Source organism: Chiloscyllium punctatum, chromosome 30 (genome assembly GCF_047496795.1).
Source record: "Chiloscyllium punctatum isolate Juve2018m chromosome 30, sChiPun1.3, whole genome shotgun sequence".
In the NCBI taxonomy this organism is placed as follows: Eukaryota; Metazoa; Chordata; class Chondrichthyes; order Orectolobiformes; family Hemiscylliidae; genus Chiloscyllium; species Chiloscyllium punctatum.
In genome coordinates this window covers 45,804,282-45,830,118 of record NC_092768.1, presented here as the reverse complement: position 1 = coordinate 45,830,118, position 25,837 = coordinate 45,804,282, and the positions used below count along the sequence as shown (strand labels likewise).

The window sequence follows — 25,837 nt, the reverse complement described above, 5'->3', positions numbered from 1 at the left end:
GGAAGGCTGCTTTGATGGGTTCCAGAGCAGTGGCAACATCTTCAGAGGCAGTATAGCTACAGAGTCAGCTGGCATTTGAACCTGGAGTGGGGCTCTCACTTCTGCATGGCCTGGGCTGGTGTAGCCTGGAGTGGGACTCTGGTGAAGGCATGGTGTGGGCTGGTGAAGCCAGAGTGGAACTTTGGCAGTGGCAGGGCTTGGGCTGGCGAAGCATGGAGCAGGACTGTTGCATTGGAGAAGGAACGGTTTACTTTTTAAGTTAATAAGAATGGTGCTTATATGCACAGTGATGGTACACACTTTTCACTGTATTTTATATTAAATACTATGACAATAATTAAATGATTCAACAACTATGGAAAGATATTCAATCCCATTCCAACGTTGCTCAACACAGAGAAAATTGGGAAGTATAACCATCACCTGGAAATCAGTCAGTCAGTCAGGGGAGCTTTAACGTATCATCAGATTTGAAACTGGTCAGTAGTGTGGAGTCTTCCATCAGATCTAATCTTTCTGAAGGTTCAGCTTTGGGTGATTGGTGAGGGTTAGACTGGGAAGATGTGTGAGTGGCTCCAAGTGTGATGAGAGCTTCAATCATTCATTGAGCTTCGTGAACCTTTGACTGATTGCTACAGGTGTGACATGTCTGAGGAGGGCCTCACAGACTCATAAAATCCCCTAACATGCAAGATACAAATTTTGTATACAGAGGAACCTCAATTATCTGGCATTCGATTCACCGAACTTTGGATCATCTGAAAAAGATAGCAAGGTCCTGATGAGTGTTATCTGGCATTGATTATCTGGCATTTGATTAACCAAACAAAATACTCCCCCCTCCTCCCTGGGTTCTTCAGATAATTGAGATTCCTCTGTAATTGCTAACATAAGGATAGCTATATGCGGAAGAGAAAGCATTCAAATGTGAGCTATGTGATAAAGCTTTTATAACATCTAAGAGGCTCCTGACGCACCAGATGATTCACAAGGGACAAACCATTCAGGTGTGAGGCTTGTCAGAAAACATTCAACCATCAGTCCCATCTCGTGAGACACCAGGAAATTCATACAGGTCAGTAACATGGGAGAAACCAGTTGAGGTATGTCACAAGTCATTCTCAGAGTTATTTAACATTCGTAAACACCAATACATTCACACAGGGGAGAAACCATTTGTGTACGAGGTATGTCACAAGTTGTTCTTCATACGGGGAGAAACCACTCATAAACAAAGCATGTGACAACTCCTTCTCAGGTTTATTGAGTCTCTGCAGGTACCAAAGCATTCAGATGGGTCCTTTACATGTGAAATGTATGACAAATTATTCTCAGATCCAACTACCCTGGACAAACACCAACACATTCATAGAGGGGAGAAACCATTTAATTGTGACTTGTGTGTCAAATCATTCTTGCACTCATCAAATCTCTACACACACCAAAGATTTCACACAGGAGAGTAGTCATTCATGTTTGAGGTGTGTGAAAAATTATATTCAATCTCATCACACCCCTTCAGATATCAACATGTTTACACAGTGGAGAAATGGTTTACATGAGAGTTCTGTAAAGAAACATTCTTGATGTCGTCACATCTTTGTGCTCCCACAGGGGAGAAACCATTCTGGTGTAAAAATTGCAAAAATTGTAATTGAGGTCATTGAATCTCTTGGTCCATTAAGATAACACACAGAGGAAGAATCCTTCAAGGGTGAGCTTTGCAATTCAGCTTTTCCAACATCTTTGACCCTCCTGGCACATGACAGGATTCACACAGGTGAGAAACCATACAGTGTGACAAGTCTTTCATCCACTAAAGCACCTGATGATGCACTCAATTAGTCACCCATTCAGGCGTGAGGCTTTTGCACAGTGAGAGTTTCTGCTGGTCCATCAATGCAGAGAAATCTTGTCTCTAAGTTCTATAATAAAGCTTTCACAAAATTGTTTGACCTCTTGAAGTGTCAGTAGACTCACATGAGCATGCCTGGTCAAGCTGTAGCCAGTCTGTCCTCAGAGCGTGAATCTGTACACAATCTCACTACAGGATGTTCAATGGGACAGGGACATAAAACAAGAAGCAGCTTTCACTCCCATCAAACAACTAGTGATGACATCACCAGTGCTGAAGGATTATGATGTAACAATGGAGTCACCCTGCAGTGTGATGTCAGTGAAACAGGACTTGGAGTAACCCCCATGCAGTGAGGACAACCTGTTGTGTTTGTATACAGAGGGTTTACACAAACTGAATGATGCTGGGCCAAAGAGCATCCTTCTACACTCTTAAAATTCTGTCATTGAAAAAAATAGTCTGGTTATTGTCTCCACTTGTGAACTTTTTAATTAGTAGCTGTTTGGCAGAGAGGAAGTGCTATAAAGTCTGATCACAAGCCAATTCTAAGCATCTTTCTCAAATTGTTTCTATTTAATCCAAACTTTTATAAAAGGATATTACTTCATTGCAGAGCTAGGAAGGGAAGCACTTGCACATCATTAACAGAGAGAACATCATTCTCTCTGAAGGAAGTTGAAGCTAATACTGAGTGTAAAATATTTCAGATTCAATGAGAAGCAACAGCACAATGTGCTCTGGAAGTCATCAGTCCAGCAGAGGCATTGTATCTAACAGACTTGCTCAGACTTCGGGGGGGTTTAAACTAATTTGGCAGGGGGATGGGATCCGGACTTGTAGTCCAGCAAGTAAGCTAGCTGTGTGTCAGGATGCCCAAGACTGTAGGGAGGCTGTGGAGAAGGTAGCACTGACAGGGACTACTTGCGGACACGGAGATGGGCTCAAGTGCGTATACTTCAACGCAAGGAGTATCAGAAATAAGGTGGGTGAACTTAAGGCGTGGATCGGTACCTGGGACTACGATGTTGTGGCCATCACGGAAACGTGGATAGATGAGGGACAGGAATGGCTGTTGGAGGTTCCTGGTTACAGATCTTTCAGTAAGATTAGGGAGGGTGGTAAAAAAGGAGGGGGGTGGCATTGCTGATTAGAAATGGTATAACGGCTGCAGAAAGGAAGTTTGAGGGGGATCTGCCTCTGGAGGTAGTATGGGCTGAAGTCAGAAATAGGAAAGGTGCAGTCACCTTGTTGGGTGTTTACTATAGGCCCCCCAATAGCAGCAGAGATGTGGAGAAACAGATTGGGAAACAGATTTTGGAAAGGTGCAGAAGTCACAGGGTCGTAGTCATGGGCGACTTCAACTTCCCAAATATTGATTGGAAGCTCTTTAGATCAAGTAGATTGGATGGGGCGGTGTTTGTGCAGTGTGTCCAGGAAGCTTTTCTAACGCAGTATGTAGATTGTCCAACCAGAGGGGAGGCCATATTGGATTTGGTACTCGGTAATGAACCGGGACAAGTGGTGGGCTTGTTAGTGGGTGAACATTTTGGAGATGGTGACCACAATTCTGTGACTTTCACCTTGGTTATGGAGAGAGATAGGTGCACACAACAAGGTAGATTTTACAATTGGGGGAAGGGAAATTACGATGCTGTAAGACAGGATTTGAGGAGCATATGTTGGGAGCATAGGCTGTCAGGGAAGGATGTGGTGGAAATGTGGAACTTTTTCAAGGAGCAGATACGACGTGTCCTTGATATGTATGTACCTATCAGGCAGGAAAGAAATGGTCGTGTGAGGGAGCCTTGGTTGACGAGGGAGGTTGAATGTCTAGTAAAGAGGAAGAAGGATGCTTACATAAGGTTGCGGAAACAGGGTTCAGACAGAGCAGTGGAGGGATACAGGATAGCCAGAAGGGAGCTGAAGAAAGGGATTAGGAGAGCTAAGAGAGGGCATGAAAAATCCTTGGCGGATAGGATCAAGGATAACCCCAAGGCATTTTATGCGTATGTGAGAAACCTGAGAATGACGAGAACGAGAGTAGGTCCGATCAAGGACAGTAGTGGGAGACTGTGTATTGAGTCGGAAGAGATAGGAGAGGTCTTGAACAAGTACTTCTCTTCAGTATTTACGAACGAGAGGGACCGTATTGTTGAAGAGGAGAGTGTGAAACGGACTGTTAAGCTAGAAGAGATACTTGTTAGGAAGGAAGATGTGTTGGACATTTTGAACAACTTGAGGATAGAAAAGTCCCCCGGGCCTGACGGGATATATCCTAGGATTATGTGGGAAGCAAGAGAGGAAATTGCAGTACCGTTGGCAATGATCTTCTCGTCTTCACTGGCAACGGGGTTGGTACCAGGGGACTGGAGAGTAGCGAATGTTGTGCCCCTGTTCAAAAAAGGGAATAGGGATAACCCCGGGAATTACAGGCCAGTTAGTCTAACTTCTGTGGTAGGCAAAGTAATGGAAAGGGTACTGAGGGATAGGATTTATGAGTATCTGGAAAGACACTGCTTGATTAGGGACAGCCAGCACGGATTTGTGAAGGGTCGGTCTTGCCTTACAAGTCTTATTGAATTCTTCGAGGAGGTGACCAAGCATGTGGATGAGGGTAGAGCAGTGGATGTAGTGTACATGGATTTTAGTAAGGCATTTGATAAGGTTCCCCATGGTAGGCTTATGCGGAAAGTCAGGAGGCATGGGATAGAGGGAAATTTGGCCAATTGGATAGAAAACTGGCTAACCGGTCGAAGTCAGAGAGTGGTGGTAGATGGTAAATATTCAGCCTGGAGCCCGGTTACAAGTGGAGTTCCGCAGGGATCAGTTCTGGGTCCTCTGCTGTTTGTAATTTTTATTAATGACTTAGATGAGGGAGTCGAAGGGTGAGTCAGTAAATTTGCAGATGATACGAAGATAGGTGGAGTTGTGGACAGTGAGGAGGGCATTTGTCGTTTGCAAAGGGACTTAGATATGTTGCAGAGCTGGGCTGAGGAGTGGCAGATGGAGTTCAACCCTGCCAAGTGTGAGGTTGTCCATTTTGGAAGAACAAACAAGAATGCAGAATACAGGGTTAATGGTAGGGCTCTTAGTCAGGTGGAGGAACAGAGGGATCTTGGGGTCTATGTACATAGATCTTTGAAAGTTGCCACTCAGGTGGATAGAGTTTGTAAGAAGGCCTATGGAGTATTATCGTTCATTAGCAGAGGGATTGAATTCAAGAGTCGTGAAGTGATGTTGCAGCTGTACAGGACTTTGGTTAGGCCACAGTTGGAGTACTGTGTGCAGTTCTGGTCGCCTCACTTTAGGAAAGATGTGGAAGCTTTGGAGAGGGTGCAGAGGAGATTTACCAGGATGTTGCCTGGAATGGAGAATAGGTCGTATGAGAATAGGTTGAGAGTTCTCGGCCTTTTCTCGTTGGAACGGCGAAGGATGAGGGGTGACTTGATAGAGGTTTATAAGATGATCAGAGGAATAGATAGAGTAGACAGTCAGAAACTTTTTCCCCGGGTACAACAGAGTGTTACAAGGGGACATAAATTTAAGGTGAAGGGTGGAAGGTATAGGGGAGATGTCAGGGGTGGGTTCTTTACCCAGAGAGTGGTGGGGGCATGGAATGCGCTGCCCGTGGGAGTGGTAGAGTCAGAATCATTGGCGACCTTTAAGAGGCATTTGGATGGGTACATGGATGGGTGCTTAATCTAGGTTAGAAGTTCGGCACAACATCGTGGGCCGAAGGGCCTGTTCTGTGCTGTATTGTTCTATGTTCATTGTTCTAGATCAAGCAAACTACAAAATGAGGTGCAACTCTTCAAATATTACAGGAAGTTGCGTTGAAAGGATGACCTGAAATGATCAAAGGGACACAGTTTGCTGAAACAGAAAATTGGACAAACAGAGATGGAGTGATTGCCTAAGATGTCACCTTGTACAAAGGGAGCAGGGTCATTATCCCGAAAGAGATGAGAAAAATAATGTTGAAAAACATCCTACACAAACTATTCAGGAATCACGTCTAGTCTGAGGAAGGTAAGAGGAGTGCTGTACATTCCAAACATAAGCTAGCAAGATAAGAGCTGCTCATGACACGTCTTCCCAGAATGACGGTGATGAAGCTTTACTCTCACTGGAACTGATTATCTTGTCACAACTGAATACTATTCAGACGACAAAGAATGATAGTGGTCAACAACTCCCAAAAAGACTGTAGAATACTATCATTCCTTGTCGTCTGATAGTATTCGATTGTGACAAGCTAATCAGTTCCAATGAGAGGGTATTAGATGATTATTTAGTTAGAAATAGCATGCAAGGTTATGGGAAATAGCAGAAGATTGGCACTCGGTAATGATACTTGTTTAAAGAGTCAATGCAGTCACATTGGGTCGAACAATCTTCTGTGCCATAAACATTTTGTGATTCTTAGATGAGTAACAATGACCCTTAATTCATGAATGGAAAAGTCAGACACCATGCATGGTTATGAAATTCAGCACTGCATGTAACATCATACCACATTTACTAAACTGGTCACTGGGATGATGGGGTTATCCTGTGATAAAAGGCTGAATAAATTGGACCTGTATTCACTGGGTTTAGCAGAATGAAAGACAATCTCATTGAAACAGGCAGGATTCTTAAGGGGCTTGATAAGGGCTTGAAACTGAGAAACTGTTTCCACTGGTCATAGAGTGGCCACAGGACAATGGTGCAACAATTTAGGGCTAACATATTTTTAATATATCGAGGGGATGTGGGCATTGCTGCGATGGGCACCATTTGTTGTCCATCCTTAACTGCCTGAGAAGATGATGGTGAGTTGTGTTCTCAAACTGCTGTAGTCCATTTAATGTGAATTGATCTATGATGCTGTTTTAGGGAGGGAATTCCAGGGTTTTGAACCCGATACAGTAAAGGAACAGCAACACATTTTCAAGTTAGGATGGTGAGTGGCTGGAAGGCAGTTTGCAGATAGTGTTGTCCTAATGTATCTGCTGTCCTTGTCCTTCTAATTATAAGTGGCTGTACAATCAGATGACTTTGTGAATATGGATCTTGCAATCGGTGTCACTAAGAATATGTGTTCAGTATCATTGCTGTGTGTGTGGCAGCTTGCTGTACGTAATTGGCTGCCATGTTTACTACATCATAACAAAGATTACACTTAAAACTACACTTCGTTGGCTGCAAAATTTTTTTTGGATGCCCTTAGCTTTTGAAAAGTGATATATAAATACAAGTCTTTCTTTCCTGAGGAAACATTATATTTGCTGTGAACTAGAATTAATAAATTATACATAAAAGTTATAAAGAAAAATAAAATTATACAGCAATTGGTGTGGAAAGTATCCCAGCCCTCAGTAACCTTAAGCAATATATTATGTACAAGACTGTTACTGTAGGATGCTGAAAATATATTGCTGGAAAAGCGCAGCAGGTCAGGCAGCATCCAAGGAGCAGGAGAATCGACGTTTCGGGCATGAGCCCTTCTTCACGAATGAGGCAAATGTGTCCAGCAGGCTAAGATAAAAGGTAGAGAGGAGGTACTTGGGGGAGGGGCGTTGGAAATGCACTAGGTGGAAGGAGGTCAAGGTGAGGGTGATAGGCCGGAGTGGGGTGGGGGCGGAGAGGTCAGGAAAGAAGATTGCAGGTTAGGAAGGCGGTGCTGAGTTCGAGGGTTGGGACTGAGACAAGGTGGGGGGAGGCGAAATGAGGAAACTGGAGAAATCTGAGTTCATCCCTTGTGGTTGGAGGGTTCCTAGGCGGAAGATGAGGCGCTCTTCCTCCAACCGTCATGTTGCTATGGCCTGGCGATGGAGGAGTCCAAGGACCTGCATGTCCTTGGTGGAGTGGGAGGGGGAGTTGAAGTGTTGAGCCACGGGGTGGTTGGGTTGGTTGGTCCGGGTGTCCCAGAGGTGTTCTCTGAAACGTTCTGCAAGTAGGTGGCCTGTCTCCCAAATATAGAGGAGGCCACATCGGGTGCAGCAAATGCAATAAATGATGTGCGTGGAGGTGCAGTGAATTTGTGGCGGATATGGAAGTGTCCTTTGGGGCCTTGGAGGGAAGTAAGGGGGGAGGTGTGGACACAAGTTTTGCATTTCTTGCAGTTGCAGGGGAAGGTGCTGGGAGTGGAGGTTGGGTTGGTGGGGGATGTGGACCTGACGAGGGAGTCACAGAGGGAGTGGTCTTTTCGGAATGCTGATAGGGGAGGGGAGGGAAACATATCCCTGGTGGTGGGGTCCGTTTGGAGGTGGCGGAGATGACGACGGATGATACGCTGTACATGGAGGTTGATGGGGTGGTAGGTGAGGACCAGAGGGGTTCTGTCCTGGTGGCGACTGGAGGGGCGGGGCTCAAGGGCGGAGGAGCGGGAAGTGGAGGAGATGTGGTGGAGGGCATTGTCGATCACGTCTGGGGGGAAATTGCAGTCTTTGAAGAAGGAGGCCATCTGGGTTGTTCGGTGTTGGAACTGGTCCGCCTGGGAGCAGATGCGGCAGAGATGAAGGAATTGGGAATATGGGATGGCGTTTTTACAGGGGGCAGGGTGGGAGGAGGTGTTACTGTAGGATCCTGAGTTTTTCAGTGAAGTGAAGTACACCATAATAGCAGTACAGATAGCTTCAGTTCAGCAAAAATACAAATTTATTGTGTGTTACAAATCTATAGAGGAGATTGATCAGACAAGCAACAATATTCAGTTTTCACCAAACTTTGAATCAACCAAAAAAACTCTTAAAAATAAATCAAGCTAATTCCCAGAACATGAAATTAATCTTGGAGGAGCAAAAAAGTGAACATATCACACCATTATTACATTGTACTATGATGTGCTAAGGGAACTCAGGTTTGTAGAGACTCACCCCATTCCCTCTTCATACCCAGGATAGCAGGCCTTTCTAACATTCCCCATGACATTAGTCAAACATTCATCACCTGTAGAGGATCTGTCTATAATTCATATTACCAGTTCAAGCAGGGTCTGATTCTACCCAATGTCCACTTCTGGGAGCTGGTTCACTTTACTCATACACATACACACAAACACACATCAGGGGAAACTTTCTCAGAATTTATACAGACAGAGGTTTATTTAAAATACCCTTGCTTTAGTCTGACTCCCAATTCCAATAGTTAGAAATGACACCAAACTTCAGTGACAAAAGATGGAGCTAGATTCCATTATACAAACACCCCAGTGGTTACAGAGATCCAGTGATCACGTGGGTCATGAATCAATCAACTTCCATTCTTAGAGGGACCTCTCCTCCAGGTGAATTGAACAGCAATTTCTAATTCTCAACTCGATTCTTCAGCCCTCCATTCACCACAATGTTTCTGTAGCCATAAAAATCTTCTGGCTCAATTTACTCTTTAAATAAGAAAATCCGGATAAATGTGACTCACCTAAAGTAATGTTTTTAATTTTTTTTTGATGAGGTGGTGACTAGGCCTGCATTTGTTCTCCATCTCTAACTGTACTTGGGAAGGTGGTGGGTGAGCTTCTATTTTCAACCAGTATAGTCCACATGGGATGGGTACAACACTGCTGTTCAGAAGGGAGTTCAAGAATTCTGACTAGATAACAGTGAGGGAAGAGCATTGTAGTTCCAAGTCAGGACGTGTGGGATTCAGAGGAAATCTTGCATCAGTTTGGCACACATACCTTCATCTGTTAGAGTACTGAGTACAGGAGTTAGAATGTCATGATATGCACAAGACATTGGAAAGGACACATTTGGAGTACAGTGTATCATTCTGGTTGCCCAACTATAGGAGTCAGAGTCATACTGCTTGGAAATAGACCCTTCGGTCCAACCCGTCCATGCTGAACATAATCCCAAACTAAACTAGCCCTACCTGCCTGCTCCAAGCCCTTATCCCTCCAAACCTCCTATTCTTTTATACAATGTCTTTTATACATTGTTACTATGCCCACATCCACCACTTCCTCAGCAAGTTAATTCCACTTGCAAACCACCCACTGTAAAACATTTGTCCCTCGTATCTTTTTTAAATTTCTCTCTCCTCTCACCTTAAAAATGAAGGATGTTATTAAACTGGAAAGAGTGCAGTAAAGATTTATAATGATATTATTAAGACTGAGAGTTTCAGTTATAAACAGAGGCTGGGACTTTTTTCCCTGGAGCACAGGAGGCTTAAGGGTGACCTTATACAGGTTTATTAAATCATGAGGGGCATTCATCAGGGAAATAGTCAAGGTCTTTTTCCTGTGGTAGGGGAGTCCAATTCTAAACAGCATAGATTTAAGATGAGAAGGGAATAGGTTTAAAAGGGACTTGAGGGGCAATTTTTTCACATAGAGGGTGGTGTATATGTGGAATGAGCTGCTAGAAGAAGGGGTACAGCCAAGTACAATTACAACATTTAAAAGGCATCTGAGTGGATATAGGAAGGGTTTAGAGGGATATGGGCCAAATGCTAGCAAACTTATTTATTTATTTAGAATATCTGGTCAGCATGGACGCATTGGACCAATAGGTCTGTTTTCATGCTGTACATCTCTATGATTCTAAGTTATCAATCTCCCTTTGAAATGTTCAACTGATCTCTAGCTTCAACATATTTTTGTGCAGAGAGAGTTCCAGATTTCCACTCCCATTTTTAAAAAGTGTTTGCTGACATCAACTCTGAACAGCCTCGTTCTAATTTTAATGCTCTGCCTCTTATTCTGGATTCTGCATGTTGATAACAGTTGCGATACAGATCAACCATGATCTCATTGAATGGTGTAACAGGCTCAAAGGATGATTCCAGTTCCTACATTCCTTAAATTCCGTATGATTAATCACTTCACTCTCATTTTCAACAACTGGTCAGTGTTATTTTCTACAATCTCCAGCTGAGGTTATTTGTTGTCTCCTTACCTTTAGGTCAGAAGCTCTGGGTTCAAGACATACCTGTTCTAGAGGTGTCATAATCTGTCTGAACAGGTTTTTAAGAAAAATCTACAACCTTCTTATTGTACCCCATACCCTCTTCATCAGAAAGACATTAACATCCCCCTCTGTAACATTCCCCATTTTCAAAAGCCCAAATTAGTCTATCTGCTGTTGAAATCCTCATGCATGTTGTTGCTTCTAGATAAGACTACACCATTCCAATGTTCTCCTATCCAGTCACATCTTCTACCTTTGTTAGCTCTAGTGATTTTTCCCTTGCAGTGTTCAAGTTTTGGCCTTTAGTACATCCCTTTCCCCCCATTCCCTCAAGAAGACATTGACACTCATGCCAACAAGATTCCATACTTTACAATTACCACTTTAAACACATCCAAATATCTTTTTTCCTCTCTCTCCTTCTTAAATCCCAGCATTTCAACCATATTTTTTGGTGAACCCCTCCTAATGTCTTATTCTCTACCTTTGTGTTAATTTTTCTCCAGTTGTGATTTTATGAATCCAGTAAAGGCAATCTGTGATTTACAAGTGGGTTCAATTCCTGATTATGTTTGTCAGTTGATTTGTATGCAAGTCAGAACACAAGAAAGTACAATGTATGTGTGGGTGAATATTGGATCTTAACCATTGGTACTCTGGGATCTTGTTCATAGATATGAGTAATAGGAAATCAGAGCCTACAGTATAGGTTCCACTATAAGGCTAATGGTAATAGTCTTGGTCAGGAAGCTGCTCTCAGGAGGAGGAAAGGGAGAGAGGGGGAGAAGAGAGAGTTTCAGAAAGATGGATTTTTGCAGTTAAAATAGACTGTGACATTAAAGATGAAGTTCTAAAGCTCCAAGTGTTTTATATATATATAGATGTTTAAATTGTGTTGATGAAGCTAAAATGTCAAAGAATGTTGAGAATCAGGTTCAAGCAACCCAGAAGTTGCAGGATATACAGGAAAGTCAGACCATATCTCAGTGGACTTGTGTCAATAAAGTGTGGTGCTGAAAAAAGCACAGCAGGTCAGTTAGCATCTGAGGAAGAGGAGGAGGAGGAGGACCCTTCATCAGGTGTGGCGAGGATGAAGGGAGCTGAGAAACAAATAGGGGTGGGGTAAAGCTAGGTGGGATGGCAATAGGTGGATGCAGGTGAAGGTGATAGGTCAGTGAGAAGGGTGGAGCGGATAAGTGGGAAGCAAAATGGACAGGTTAGGTTAGGTCAGGTTGGGGGGGTGGTGCTGAGTTGGAGGGTTTAATCTGGAATGGGCTTGGGGATTGGGGATAGTTGAAAACTGGTGAATTCAGTGTTGAGGCTGTATGGTCGAAGGTTCCCGAGGTGGAAGATGAGGTGTTCTTCCTCCAGTTTGTGGGTGGCCTTGTGAGGGCATTGGAGGAGGCCCAGAGTGGACATGTCATCGGGGGAATGGCAGGGGGATTTGATATAAATGGCCACCGGATGGTGTGGTTGGTAGGTGTGTACTACCAGAGGTGTTCCCTGAATCGTTCTGCAAGTTTGCACTCAGTATCTCAGACGTAGAGGAGACCACGTTTAGAGCAATGGATACACTAAATAAGGTTTGAGGATATGCAGGTAAATCACTGCCAGATTTGAAATGAATCCTTTGGAGCCTTGGACAGAGGTGAGGGGGGAGGTGTGGACACAGGTGTGGCAGCAGGGGAGGGTGCCAGGTGTGAGGAGGGGGTTGTTGGGGAGCATGCACCTAACGAGGGAGTCACAGAGAAAATGGATCCTACTGAAGTTGTGTAACATGCCGCACATTGACAGGTGAAGATCAAATTTTAAGTGATGTTGTGTAATAAGCCTTGTTAGTATTTTTTTATTCATGTGGATGTCACTGGCTGGGTCAACACTTATTATCGCCCATCCCTAATTGTACATCAGAAAATGATGGTGAAGTGCTTCTTGAACAGCTGAAGACCATGTGCTACAGGTAGACTTTCAATGTTGTTGGAGAGTGAGTTCAGAATTTAAATGTAATGACAGTGAAGGAACAGCGATATATATCTAAATTAAGATGGTGTTTCTGTTGGAAGGGAATATGCAGGTAGCAGTATTCCCATTCATCTGCTGCCCTTGTCCTTCTAGAAGGTAGTGGATGTGGGTTTGGAAGGTGCTTTTGAAAGGATTTGAATTCGCATTTTATACCATAAAGCCTAGGAGCAGAAGTAAGCCCCTTGAGTCTGCACTACTATTCAGTGAGGTTATGGCTGATCTGAAAATCTTCGATTGCACTTTCCTGCCTTTTCCCCCATAACCCTTGGCTCCCTTATGCTGAATTAGTAACTGTTTCTTTCTTGCCAATAAAGTTCTTCTTCAACAATAATTTTCTTACTCTGTACAGTGTTCAAATCTTGCCTTTTTAGCGATTGATGAATCTGTAGTTTTGCTCTTGTAAGTAACTTGTAAGGACAATATTTGGTCCACCCTAACCTATCCAATGAAATAATTTGTCCACATAAACACAAATTAATCTCCATCATTTCACCTAAAGGTCAGTATGCACTCTAAAGTGTACACATTCAGTACTTCCAACACAACAGCAAAATAATGTTAATGCTGCAACTTGGTATTTATCACAGGATGTCAAGATCAGTGCATTCATTTCTGTGCAACACCTGCATAAGAAGTTATAAACTGTCATTGAATGCAGGTCTTGACAACATTACAGACAATTGAAAATACTACAATTTTTTGTATTTCCGTAACTAACTCCCTCACAGCATCCATTAAGTGGGAGTGAAACATATTTGTCACATATTCAACTGTAGAATTCTGAGTCATACAGAATAAAGTATCTGGAATTAGGACCATTTTATTAACAGCCATGTAACATATTCAGCTGGGACTGTAGTGGTGGTTTCAAAGCCCATGTATTATTACTGCCAAATCATGATGAGAGATGTCTGAATTAGTGAATCCACAAAGTGTCCTAAATGCAATAAGTCCTAACAAGACAATATTTGAGGTTTGAACTGCTAGTCCTTTGTTCAAGCAGGAAAGGTGGAATTTGCATTTGAGGTATACTTTGGAATGTATGCAACAGATCTGAACAGGAAATTCAGAAACAATTGTTTGATAAAATTATATTGAAAAAGCAAACTTAAAGTTTTAAAGGTTCTTATGCACCAAGGTACAGATGCAGAAAAACTTTTAAACAAACTTGCATGATTTCATTATGTGTTGTGAGTGGTATTGTACTGAATTCTCAGGATTATGCAAACTATATTACTCCCTAAAAAATATACAGGAAATTACTTTTTTGTTATTTGTATAATTTATTGGTTTGGAAAGACAACTCGTCTGGCTGAAAGCAGAAAAAAAGAAGTTACAGATCTTTCTACTTCTTGTGTTTATCCTCGAAGGAAGATCCAATCTATAGCTGCATGATTTTCACATGGGTAGGAGAACAACATAGGTCCGAAATCTACCCAGTCAGAGTACCGATTGGAGCCCATGGTGTTGCCACCAATCTGATCCACAAAAGCCATGCAGTGAAGAGTATTGAATATGGGAGTTGGGAAGTCATGGTGTGGCTGTACAGGACATTGGTTATGCCACTTTTGGAATATTGCGTGTAATTCTGGTCTCCTTCCTATCAGAAGGATGTTTTGAAACTTAAAAGGGTTCAGAAAAGATTTACAAGGATGTTGCCAGGGTTGGAGGATTTAAGCTGCAGGGAGAGGCTGAATAGGCTGGGGCTTTTTTCCCTGGAGCGTCAGAGGCTGAGGATTATAGAGGTTTATAAAGTCATGAGGGGCATGGATAGGATGAAGACAAGGTCTTTTCCCTGGGGTGGGGAGTCCAGGGTGAGGGGGTAAGATATAAAAGGGAACTAAGGGGCAACTTTTTAACACGGGGGTGGTGGATGTATGGAATGAGCTGCCAGAGGAAGTGGTGGAGGCTGGTACAACTGCAACATTTAAAAGACATCTGGATGGTTATATGAATAGGAAGGGTTTGGAGGGATATGGGCCAAGTGCTGGCAAATGGGACTAGATTAGGTTAGGATACATGGTTGGCATGGACAAGTTGGACTGAGGAGTCTGTTTCCATGCTGTACATCTCTATGACTCTAAGTGAATAAATTAGAAGGAGTCAGAGTTGCTATATCTTTCCATCATTTAGCATACTAGGAGTCTCTCCCGCTCTTAACAGCTGCCATTGGAAGGTATGTTGAAAGGATTTCCAAGTTGACACTTCAACGATTTGGCTGTATTATGACATTTTTTGTGGCCATCAAGTTTGACCAGAATCTTCTCGCTCAGAGGTAGAGGCACTACTGACTGTACCACAAATCCTTGGATGGAAATAAGGTTTTACAATATCAAAATGTATACTTTACAGAGATAAATGACACCAGCTGACTTTTCAGATCTGGAACTTGGATAGAATCAACGAGGTTAAAAGGAGACAGGTATACCTAATTTCATACATTATAATAATTCTTAATGTTGCAGGGAATTACACTGCCACATTGAAGGGATATGGAGAAAACATGCTTTGGAATGGAAGTTACAGCAGCAGAAACAAGAGCCGGCAGAGTCGTAGAATTAAAATGTCAAATGGTTTTGTATTGTGGAACTGGTTGAACCAGGTCAAAGTGAAGCTTCTTTCTCGGGGATACAGACAATTTGGCAGTGTTTTATTTCCTAGTGCTGAGTCCTGCAACGAACACCATCAAAATACAAAAAGAAGTAAATCATGGAAAACGGCAACCACGAAATCAAAGTACTCGACCATTGTAGCTGGGATCTGCCGATTCTGGAAAGCAATGTGAAATGCCAATTATTTCGCTTGAAACACAAATAATCTGTACTTGAATAAGGCTGGGTTCAAGTCCTACCCGATCAAGATATGCCTTATATCTGATCACGTTGTGTAAAACTATCTACAGACGATATGGAGCTCAACCTTCCGGCAAATAGCTATTGAACAAGGATATTGTGAGATTTGAGGGAAATTCAACTTGCTTTCAGAGCTGCAGCAAGTTCAGCTGCTTCGGGAGATGGAAACGAGGGAAAAGAAAGAGGACCAACTTGTCGGTGGAATCATGGAGGGGAATGGGATCTCAATCATCCTCCCGAGCGCACCTCCCACGTACATCCCTGGCCGCTCGGGCTCGCGCGCTCTCACAATCAAACACCCCAATGGTTGCAGGATGCTGCAGGACACTCCCTACCGTCAAATTCTGCGAAAAATCACACAACACCAGGTTATAGTCCAACAGGTTTAATTAGAAGCACACCAGCTTTCACCCGATGAAGGAGCGACGGTACGAAAGCTAGTGCTTCCAAATAAACCTGTTGGACTATAACCTGGCGTTGTGTGATTTTTAACTTTGTACACCCCAGTCCAACACCGGCATCTCCAAGTCAAATTCTGCGGGTGAGCTCTCCACTGCTGTACCCCGCTGCGAACACACCAGCACGGGTAATGCAGCTTTACATTTATCAGCATCTCACCTCTGGCTGTGACAATCTGAGGAGAGATCTGCGAGCGCGACTGCAACATATGCATGCTTCTGATTGGATAAGGGGATGTCTGTCAATGAGAGAGTCCACCTACTCTGCCCATTTTTCCTCTTCCTCTTCCAGAGCTGGTTCACTTCCTATAGGGACTGAAAACCAAGTGAGGAGATGGTGAGTGAAGGAGCAGCTTTTATACAAATGGTATCCCATAATATCCACACCAATCTTCAGGCAGTCTGACTATCCTGTGGGCAGTCAGGGGTGGAAATGTCCCTTATGCTGTGTGAGAAGATCCAGCTGAGAGAGCTGTTTACTCGGTGTTTTGTGCTGAACTGTTTGACTGGAGCTGTGTGTTGGATATTGTGTGTTTATTGGAAGCATTTCCCTCTGATTTCCAGGCTGAGTTTTGTTGATGGCTCATTTCTGAATATGAGAAGATGAGGTGTAATTATTTGGGAATTCGATGTGGTAGTATTGTGGTAATGTCACTTCTTCAGATATGAGTTTAAATTCCATTGCGAATATTTCAATTAAGTTTTTAAACATTCCTTTAAGGAAGGAGATCTGCCGTACTTACTTGATCTGGTCACCTAGCCTCAGGCTCACAACAATGTATCTCTTAACTATCCCCAGAAATAGTTGATTAAACCTCAGTTGTATCAACAGTCTACAGAAAGGAGCTAAAATCTCGCAGAAAAGACAAAGGCATAGTCAACCCAGTTAACTATGCAAAAATCTTCCTGACAAATATCTAAGGCATTGTGCCAAAATTAGGAGAGCTGTCTTGCAGAATTTTGCCCAAAACGTTGATTTCGCTGCTCGTTGGATGCTGCCTGAACTGCTGTGCTCTTCCAGCACCACTGATCCAGTTGCAGAATAGATGTCCTACAAAACATGCTTTGTTTTCATGATAAGTCTTAAGTTCCAGCACAAGAAAGCTGGCATTTGGTCTGTTTTTTTGTGTCTTGCCATATGAGCTGACTGCTGAGATTACTAAGCTGTTCCATGTCATTTTTGGTAACAGCCACGTTTCCATCTAGATCTTGTCTGATCAATTGCAATAGGATTGACTTTTTCCAAGTAAGACTCACTTGGAATGCCTGATGAAACACGTTCATAAGTACTTTCCATTTGTAGGAGACTCTTATTTCCTAATTTATTTTTCCCACAAGCCATTCCTCAAGACCTCCAGATATAAACCTAGCCTTGACCTTATAAATCCTATCTGGTAAGACCTTTTCCATACAGATCCATCTGTGTGACAGTATAGGTTGACCTCCAATGTCAGTTTTATTTTATTCATTTGTGGGATGTGAGCATTGCTGGCTGGCCAGCATTTTTTGCCAATCCCTAGTTGCATTTCAGGAGGTGGTGGTGAGCTGCCTTCTTGAACCACTGCAGTCCACCTGCTGAAGTTTGACTCACAATGGCATTAGGGCTGGAATTTCAGGATTCTGGCCCAGGATAAGTGATTATATTTCCAAGTAAGGATAGTGAGTGCCTTGGAGGGAGGCTTGAAGGTGGTGGTGATCCCGCTACCCTTGTCCTTCTAGATGGAAGTTGTTATGGGTTTGGAAGGTGATGTCTGAGGATCTTTGGTGAATTTCTGCAGTGCGTCTTGTACATAATACACAAGTTGTGATTGAGTGTCGGTGGTGGAGAAAATGGATGCTTGTGGATTTAGTGCCAATCAAGCGGGCTGGTTTGTCCTGGATGGTATCAAGCTTCTTGAATACTGTTGGAGCTACAATGTTCCAGGCAAGTGGGGAGTATTCCATCACACACTTGCTTATGCATTATGGATGGCGGGGATTCAGGAGGTAAGTTACTCGCAGCTGTATTCCCAGCCTCTGACTTGCTCTTGGAGCCACTTCTGTTTATGTGGAGAGTCCAGTTGAGTTTATTGTCTCTTATTGGAGTTGGTCACAACCTGGCATTTGTGTGGCATGAATGTTACTTGCCACTTGTCAGCCCAATCATGGATATTGTTCAGATCTTGTTGAATTTGTACATGGACTGCCTCAGTATTTGAGGAGGCACAAATGGTGCTGAACATTATCCAATCATCAGCGAACATCCCCACTCTGACCTTACCGTGGAGCGATGATCATTGATGAAGCAGCTAAAGGTGGTTGGACACTACACTGAGGAACTCCTACAGTAATATCCTGGAGATGACACAACTAATCTCCAACAATCACAACCATCTTCCTGTATGACAGGTATAGCCCCAACCAGTGGATAGTTTGCCCCCATTACCCATTGATTTCAGTTTTGCTAGGGCGTCTTGATGCCACACTCAGTCAAATGTAGCCCAGATGTCGAGGGCTATTACTGTCACCTCACCTCTGGAATTCAGCTCTTTGGTTCATGTTTGAACCAGGGCTGTCATGAGGTCAGGAGCTGAGTGGCCCTGGCGAAATCCAAGCTGGGTATCACTGGCCACATTATTGCTGAACAGGTGCTGTTTGACAGCACTATTGATGACACATTCTATCACTTTACTGATGATCAACAGTAGACTGATGGGGTGGGAACTGGCCATGTTAGATTTGTCCCTGCTTTTTATATACAGGACATACCGGGTAATTTTCCACATTGTCAGGTAGATGCCATTGTGTTATGGACCAGACCCCTTCAAAACACTTTAAGAAGGTAGCTCAGATCCTAACTTTTTCTTATTTTAAAGGCAAATGTAAAGTGGATATTCCAAGAGTGAATGCAGCTAGTCAAACCACTCAGCTTTAAGCAAAACAGAATTTATTTACATATTACAGTTGAAACACAAACAAAAGAAAACAGCATTTAGAATAACTTAACTAATTAGGAACCCAAGCAACTTGAAATCACAACTTAACAAAGGAGCTGTTCCAATACTCTCAACACCCCTTGGCAAATGGTAAATTCAAACTCAGTTTCTTACAGGCAAGAGAGAAGAGTGAGGCAAGAAACATCTGTTGAAAGATGGAACTTTTTCTTTCACGTTAACAGTTTCTCTGCTACCAGCAGTTTCTGACTGTCTACTAAAACAAACCAAGCTAGAAAGAAAAACCTGAACCTGGAAAACCGGACACTCACTATTGTTTAAAGTAGCCACTTCCAGATATATCAGCACCTCTGCCTCTATGATCCCTCTTAGAAAAAAAAGTACAAAATAACCAACCAACCCAACCATCCCGTGGCTCAACACTTCAACTCCCCCTCCCACTCCACCAAGGACATGCAGGTCCTTGGACTCCTCCATCTCCAGACCATGGCAACACGACGGTTGGAGGAAGAGCGCCTCATCTTCCGCCTGGGAACCCTCCAACCACAAGGGATGAACTCAGATTTCTCCAGTTTCCTCATTTCGCCTCCCCCCACCTTGTCTCAGTCAAATCCCTCAAACTCAGCACTGCCTTCCTAACCTGCAATCTTCTTCCTGACCTCTCTGCCCCCACCCCACTCCGGCCTATCACCCTCACCTTGACCTCCCTCCACCTATCACATTTCCAACGCCCATCCCCCAAGTCCCTCCTCCCTACCTTTTATCTTAGCCTGCTGGACACACTTTCCTCATTCCTGAAGAAGGGCTTATGCCTGAAACGTCGATTCTCCTGTTCCTTGGATGCTGCCTGACCTGCTGCGCTTTTCCAGCAACACATTTTCAACCTTGTTAACAGGCCAACATCGTCACACCTTCCTCCCCCCAACCCCCGCTTAAAAAAAGAATTAAGCATCAATATACAAAGGTGGCTTCATCTTGAAATCTTTTAGTCTTACCTTGTTAGTACACTGCAATACAAATACATTAACTATAACCATACAACTTTATTCTATTTCTGTCTGTTTACTCTTGCCACTGAACACCTCCATTTCTCATCCAAGTCTCAACAATGCATCGGCGATCACGTTTTCCCACCTTGCCACATGTACAACTTTCAGATTGAATGGCTGCAATAATAAGCTCCATCTAAACAGTCTGGAACTTTGTCCTTACGTTTTTCCAAAAACTTGAACTGGTAATGATCAGTATATATGATTGTCTCAGACACATAACTGACATAAATATTGAAATGTTGTAATGCAAACACCAAGCTCAAAGTCTCCTCCTCAATTGTCAAATATTTGTTTTGATAAACGCTCAGTTTCCTGGAGAAATACCCAATAGGCCTTTTTGTCTTCTTGTCGTCTTTTTGTAAGAGTGCAGCACCAAAATCCACAACACTCGCATTGATAGCCACCTTAAATTAGGTTTGGTGTAATTAGGTTTGGTTAATACTGGAACAGTACTTAACACAGCTTTCAGGCTGTCAAATATATTTTGACAGTCTGCCGTCCATTGAAGCTTCCTGCTTTTCTTCAGTAATTCAGTTAATAGAGCAGCTATTATCAGTACCTGTATCTTTATGACTCCTCTTGATAAAAACCAAGGACAAAATAACCTTGTTAAAGGGGCAGCATCATCACAATTGTTGTAACTGTACTGGAACAGCTTGGCTAAGGGAGCAGCAGTTCAGGAACACAAACCTTCAGTACTATTGCCAGAATATTGTCAGGGCCCATAGTGTTTGTGTCTTCAACCATTTCTTCTTGTCACATGGAGTAGATGAAATTGGCTGGAGACTGGTATCTGTAATGCTCTGGACCACTGGAGGAGGCCAAGATGGATCATCCATTTCTGGCTGAAGACTGCTGCAAAAGCTTCAGCCTTATCTTTTGCACTGACGTGCTGGGCTCTTCTATCATTGAAATAGGGATATTTGTGGAAGCCTTCTCCTCCAGTGAGTTGTTTAATTGTTCACCACTATTCACGACTAGATGTGGCAGGACTATAGAGTTTAGATCTAGTCTGTTGGTTGTGAGATCGCTTAGCTCTGTCTGTCACTTGCAGCTCATGCTGTTTGGCATGCGAGTAGCCCTGTTTGATGGATTTACCAAGTTGACACCTCGTCTTCAGGAATGCCTGGTGCTGATCCTGGCATGCCCTCCTTCACTCTCCTTTGAACCATGGTTACTCCCCTAGCTTGATGGTAATGGTCAATTTGGGGATTTGCAAGCCATGAGGTTACAGATTGTGTTGGAGCACAATTCTACTACTGTTGATGACCCACAGTGCCTCATGGATGCCCAGTCTTAAGATGCTGGACCTGTTTGAAATTTGTCTCACTTAGGACGGTGATAGTGCAATATAACACAATAAAGGTTATTCTCAATGTAAACATGGGACTTTGTCTCCACAAGGACCGTACAATGATCACTGTTTCCAATATTGACATGGCCAGATTGGTAAGGATAAGGTCAAGTATGCTTTTCCTTGTTAGTTTCCTCACCTCTTGCCACAGATATAGTCTAGCAGCTATGTCCTTTCGGACATGACTGGCTTGATCAGTTGTACTGCTGCCAAGCTATGTAGTGGTGGACATTGAAATCCCTCATCTTGAGTACATTTTGTGCCCTTGCCATCTTCAGTGCTTCCTCTGAATTTTGTTCAACGTGGAGGATGGTATGGATAATGAGCAGGTTTCCTTGCCCATGTTTAACTTTATGCCACGAGATTTTATGAGGTCCAGATGTTGAGGACTCCCAGGGCAAATCCCTCCTGACTGTGCCATGATGTCTACTGGAGATGCCTGAGGTACCATAAAATCTTTATGGTTTTGTGACTGTTAGTTTTTCTTTTATTGTCTTCAATTTTGTTAATAGCCAATAATGCCTTGGGATCATGGAGATAACTACTTTTATCCTTTTTCATGAGAAAGGTCGCCATTATCATGCTGCACTGTCACCATAAATGGTTGCAGCCTCTTTTCTGTTGTTGAGATCTCTCTGAACTATTCCTTTCATAGTTGTCTGTGGAAATTCTCTCTAACGCAAGTGACCTTTTCCTCCAAGAATGTATCTTCCAATTCAGTAATAAAATTTGAGTCACGTTTAGTTCTCCACTTTAGTACTATCTGCTGACAATGTCACTTCTTTGACACTTGGCTAGATTTTGCATGTCCATGGACTTGCCTACAAATCCCTCCAGTCATCTTAACCCTCCAGGCTGGAACACTGCCTGGCAGCCTTTCAGGAAATTATTGCCACATGAGATTAGTTTTTCATGTCGTTCATGACCAGTACTTGTACCAGTATTTCTTGGGCTCTCAAATTCTGCCCCCTGACTACACATTGTAGCCATGACATGGAGCTGCTGGTGTCGGAATGGGGTGGACAAAGTTAAAAATCACACAACACCAGGTTATAGTTCAACAGGTTTATTTGGAAGCACACTAGCTTTCGGAGTGCTGCTCCTTCAGGTAGCTGTGGAACAGGATCCTAAGACAGAATTTATAGCAAAAGATCATGCAACTGAAATGATATATTGAATGATCCTAGATTGCTGTTAAATTTTCCAATGATTAGATTAGATTAGATTACTTACAGTGTGGAAACAGGCCCTTCGGCCCAACAACTCCGCACCGACTTTCCGAAGAGCAACCCACCCAGACCCATTCCCCTACATTTACCCCTTCTCCTAACACTACGGGTAATTTGGCATGGCTAATTCACCTAACCTGCACATTTTTGGACTGTGGGAGGAAACCGGAGCACCCAGAGGAAACCCACGCAGACACGGGGAGAATGTGCAAACTCCACACAGACAGTTGCCTGAGGCGGGAATTGAACCCGGTCTCTGGCGTTGTGAGACAGCAGTGCTAACCACTGTGCCGCCCAAAATCTACTCGACCCCTCTTCATAGCTCGTGCCCTCTATACCAGGCAACATCCTGGTGAACATCCTCTGCACTTTCTCCAAAGCATCCACACCCTTTTGGCAATATGGTGACCAGAACTGTACACTGTATTCTAAATATGGCCAAACCAAAGTCTTAGAAACTGTAATATGACCTGCCAACTCTTGTACTCAATACTCCGTCCAATGAAGGAAAGCATGCCGTATGCCTTATTGACCACTCCATTGACCTGCCTTGCCACCTTCAGGATCCAATAGACCTGAACCCAGATCTCTCTATATATCAATTTTTCCTGGGATTTTTCCACTTACTGCATAATTCGCTCTTGAATTGGATCTTCCAAAATGCGTCACCTTGCATTTGCCCAGATTGAACTCCATCTGGCATTTCTCCACCCAACTCTCCAATCTATCTATATTCTGCTGTATTCTCTACAGTCCCCTTCACTATCTGTTGCTTCATCAATCTTAGTGTCATTTGCAAACTTGCTGATCAGACCACCCATCTCACCCATTTTCTCTGGCTCCACGCATAACTTTCCTCCTTTGTCCTTGAGTGGGCCAACCCTTTCTCTAGTTACCCTCTTGCTCCTTATATATGAATAAAAGTCTTTGCGATTTTCCTTAACCCTATTTGCGAAAGGTATTTCATGGCCCCTTTTCCTCATTTCAGATTGGTTCTACATTCCCGAGATTCTTCCAAAGCTTCATCTGTTTTCAGTCGCCTAGACCTTATGCATGCTTCCTTTTTCCTCTTAGCTAGTCTCACAATTTCACCTGTCATCCATGGTTTCCTAATCTTGCCTTTTCTATCCCGCATTTTCACAGGAACATACCTCTCCCGCACTCTAATCAACCTCTCTTTAAAAGCCTCCCACATATCAAATGTGGATTTACCTTCAAACAGCTGCTCCCAATCTACGTTCCCCAGCTCTGCAGTTTTGGTGCAGTTGACCTCCCCCCCGCCCCCCCCCCCCCCCGCCCCCCCCCAGTTTAGCAGTCTTCCTTTAGGACCACTCTCGATTTTTGTTCATGAGTATTCTAAAACTTACAGAATTGTGATCACTATTCCCAAAGTAATCCCCTACTGAGACTTCAACCACCTGGCCAGACTCATTCCCCAAAACCGGGTCCAGTATGGCCCCTTCCTGAGTTGGACTATTTATATATTGCTCTAGAAAATTCTCTGGATGTTCCTTACAGATTTTGCTCCATCTAGACCTCTAACCAGAAAAGAATCCCGGTCAATGTTGGGAAAATTAAAGTCTCCTATCACCATCACCCTGTTGCTTCTCATAATCTGTTCACATATTTGAACCTCTACCTCACACTCACTGTTGGGAGGACTGTATTGTAGCCCAACATTGTTACTACACCATTCCTGTTTCTGAGCTCTGCCTATATTGCCTCACTGCTTTCCTTCAGCACAGCTGTCATACCCTGTCTGAGCAGTATTGCAGCTCCTCCACCCCTTTTATCCCCCTCTCTATCCTGCCTGAAGCATCAATATCTTGGGATATTTAGTTGCCAATCATGCCCTTCCCTCAACTAAGTAATAGCAATGACATTATACTCCCAGATACTAATCCAAGCCCTAAATTCATCTGCCTTACTGACTATACTTCTTGCATGAAAACAAATGCACCTCAGATCACCAGTCCCTTTGCATTCATCATCTGATCCTTGCCTACTCTTCCCCTTAGTCACGCTGACTTTATTGTCATTTGGTTCCAATATATGCTGCCACATTAGTTTAAACCCTCCCCAACAGCGTTACGAGAAGCATTCCCAAGGACATTGGTTCCAGTCTGGCCCAAGTGTAGACTGTTCAATTTGTAATAGTCCCACCTCCCCCAGAACTGGCCCCAATGTCCCCAAAAATCTGAACCCTCCTTCCTGCACCATCTCTCAAGTCATGCATTCATCTCGCCTATTCTTTCATTTCTATGCTGACTAGCACGTGGCACTGGTAGCAATCCTAAGATTACTATCTCTGAGGTCCTACTTTTTAACTTGGCTCTTGACTCTTGACAGCAGAGTCAGCCACAGTGCCGTGAACCTGGCTACTGATGCCTTCCTCTGGTGAGCCAGCTCCCCCAGTAGTATCCAAAAAAGTATACCTGTTTTGGAGGGAGATGACCGCAGGGGACACCTCTACTGCCTTCCTGCTCTTTCTCTGCCTTTTGGTCACCCATTCCCTTTCTCCCTCAGCAGTCCTAATCTGCAGTGTGACCAATTCACTAAACATGCTATCCATGACCCCCTCAGCATTACATAGGCTCTAAAGTGACTCCATCCGCAGCTCTAAAGCTATCATGCAGTCTAACAAGAGCTGCAGCTGGACGGATTTCCTACACGTAAAGGAGTCAGGGAAATCAACGGTGTTCCTGAGCTCCCACATTGAGTAAGAAGAGCATAACATGGGTCTGAGACCTCCTGCCATTTTTAATCTTACGATTGATAAGATTAATCACATGATTGGTTTAAAAAAAACGAAATAGGTTAAGGATATTTCTATCAACACACCGCTGAGTCCTTTTCTTTTGGTTAAAGGAGGAGGGTGGATGGGAGACACTACATGTATAGTGTCTTGGGTTCAGCCACTGCCCAAATATATCGGATCACTCACTTTCCCAGAGTGCATTTTGACCACTCCCACTCAGCTCCTCGCTCTCACTGCTCCTGCCACTGCTGCAAATGATGGCCGCTAATGCCTGAGGTAAGTACTTTTAAGGGAAAATTTACCCACCCAGCAGTCCCCTGGTCCGCGTTCTCTCGTTGCTACTGAAAAAATGAAGCGATATTGAAGATAATTTGGTTTCTGGCCGGACACTGACATGGGCTGTACCCCCCACTCATCTACAGGG

General features: G+C 43.5%; 2 protein-coding genes across 3 annotated transcripts in view; one reads left to right on the top strand and one right to left on the bottom strand.

The window, feature by feature from the left end:
• The window catches only part of LOC140455616 (uncharacterized), an 83,289-nt gene that overhangs the window by 33,233 nt on the left and 24,219 nt on the right, over positions 1–25,837 (bottom strand). The window lies entirely within an intron of this gene.
• Positions 5,698–25,837, top strand: part of LOC140455673 (uncharacterized) — an 89,462-nt gene continuing 69,322 nt past the window's right edge. Inside the window, exon 1 of the mRNA XM_072550673.1 lies at positions 5,698–5,887. The gene's annotated coding sequence lies outside the window, so the exon portion shown is untranslated. The remainder of the gene's footprint in view (positions 5,888–25,837) is intronic.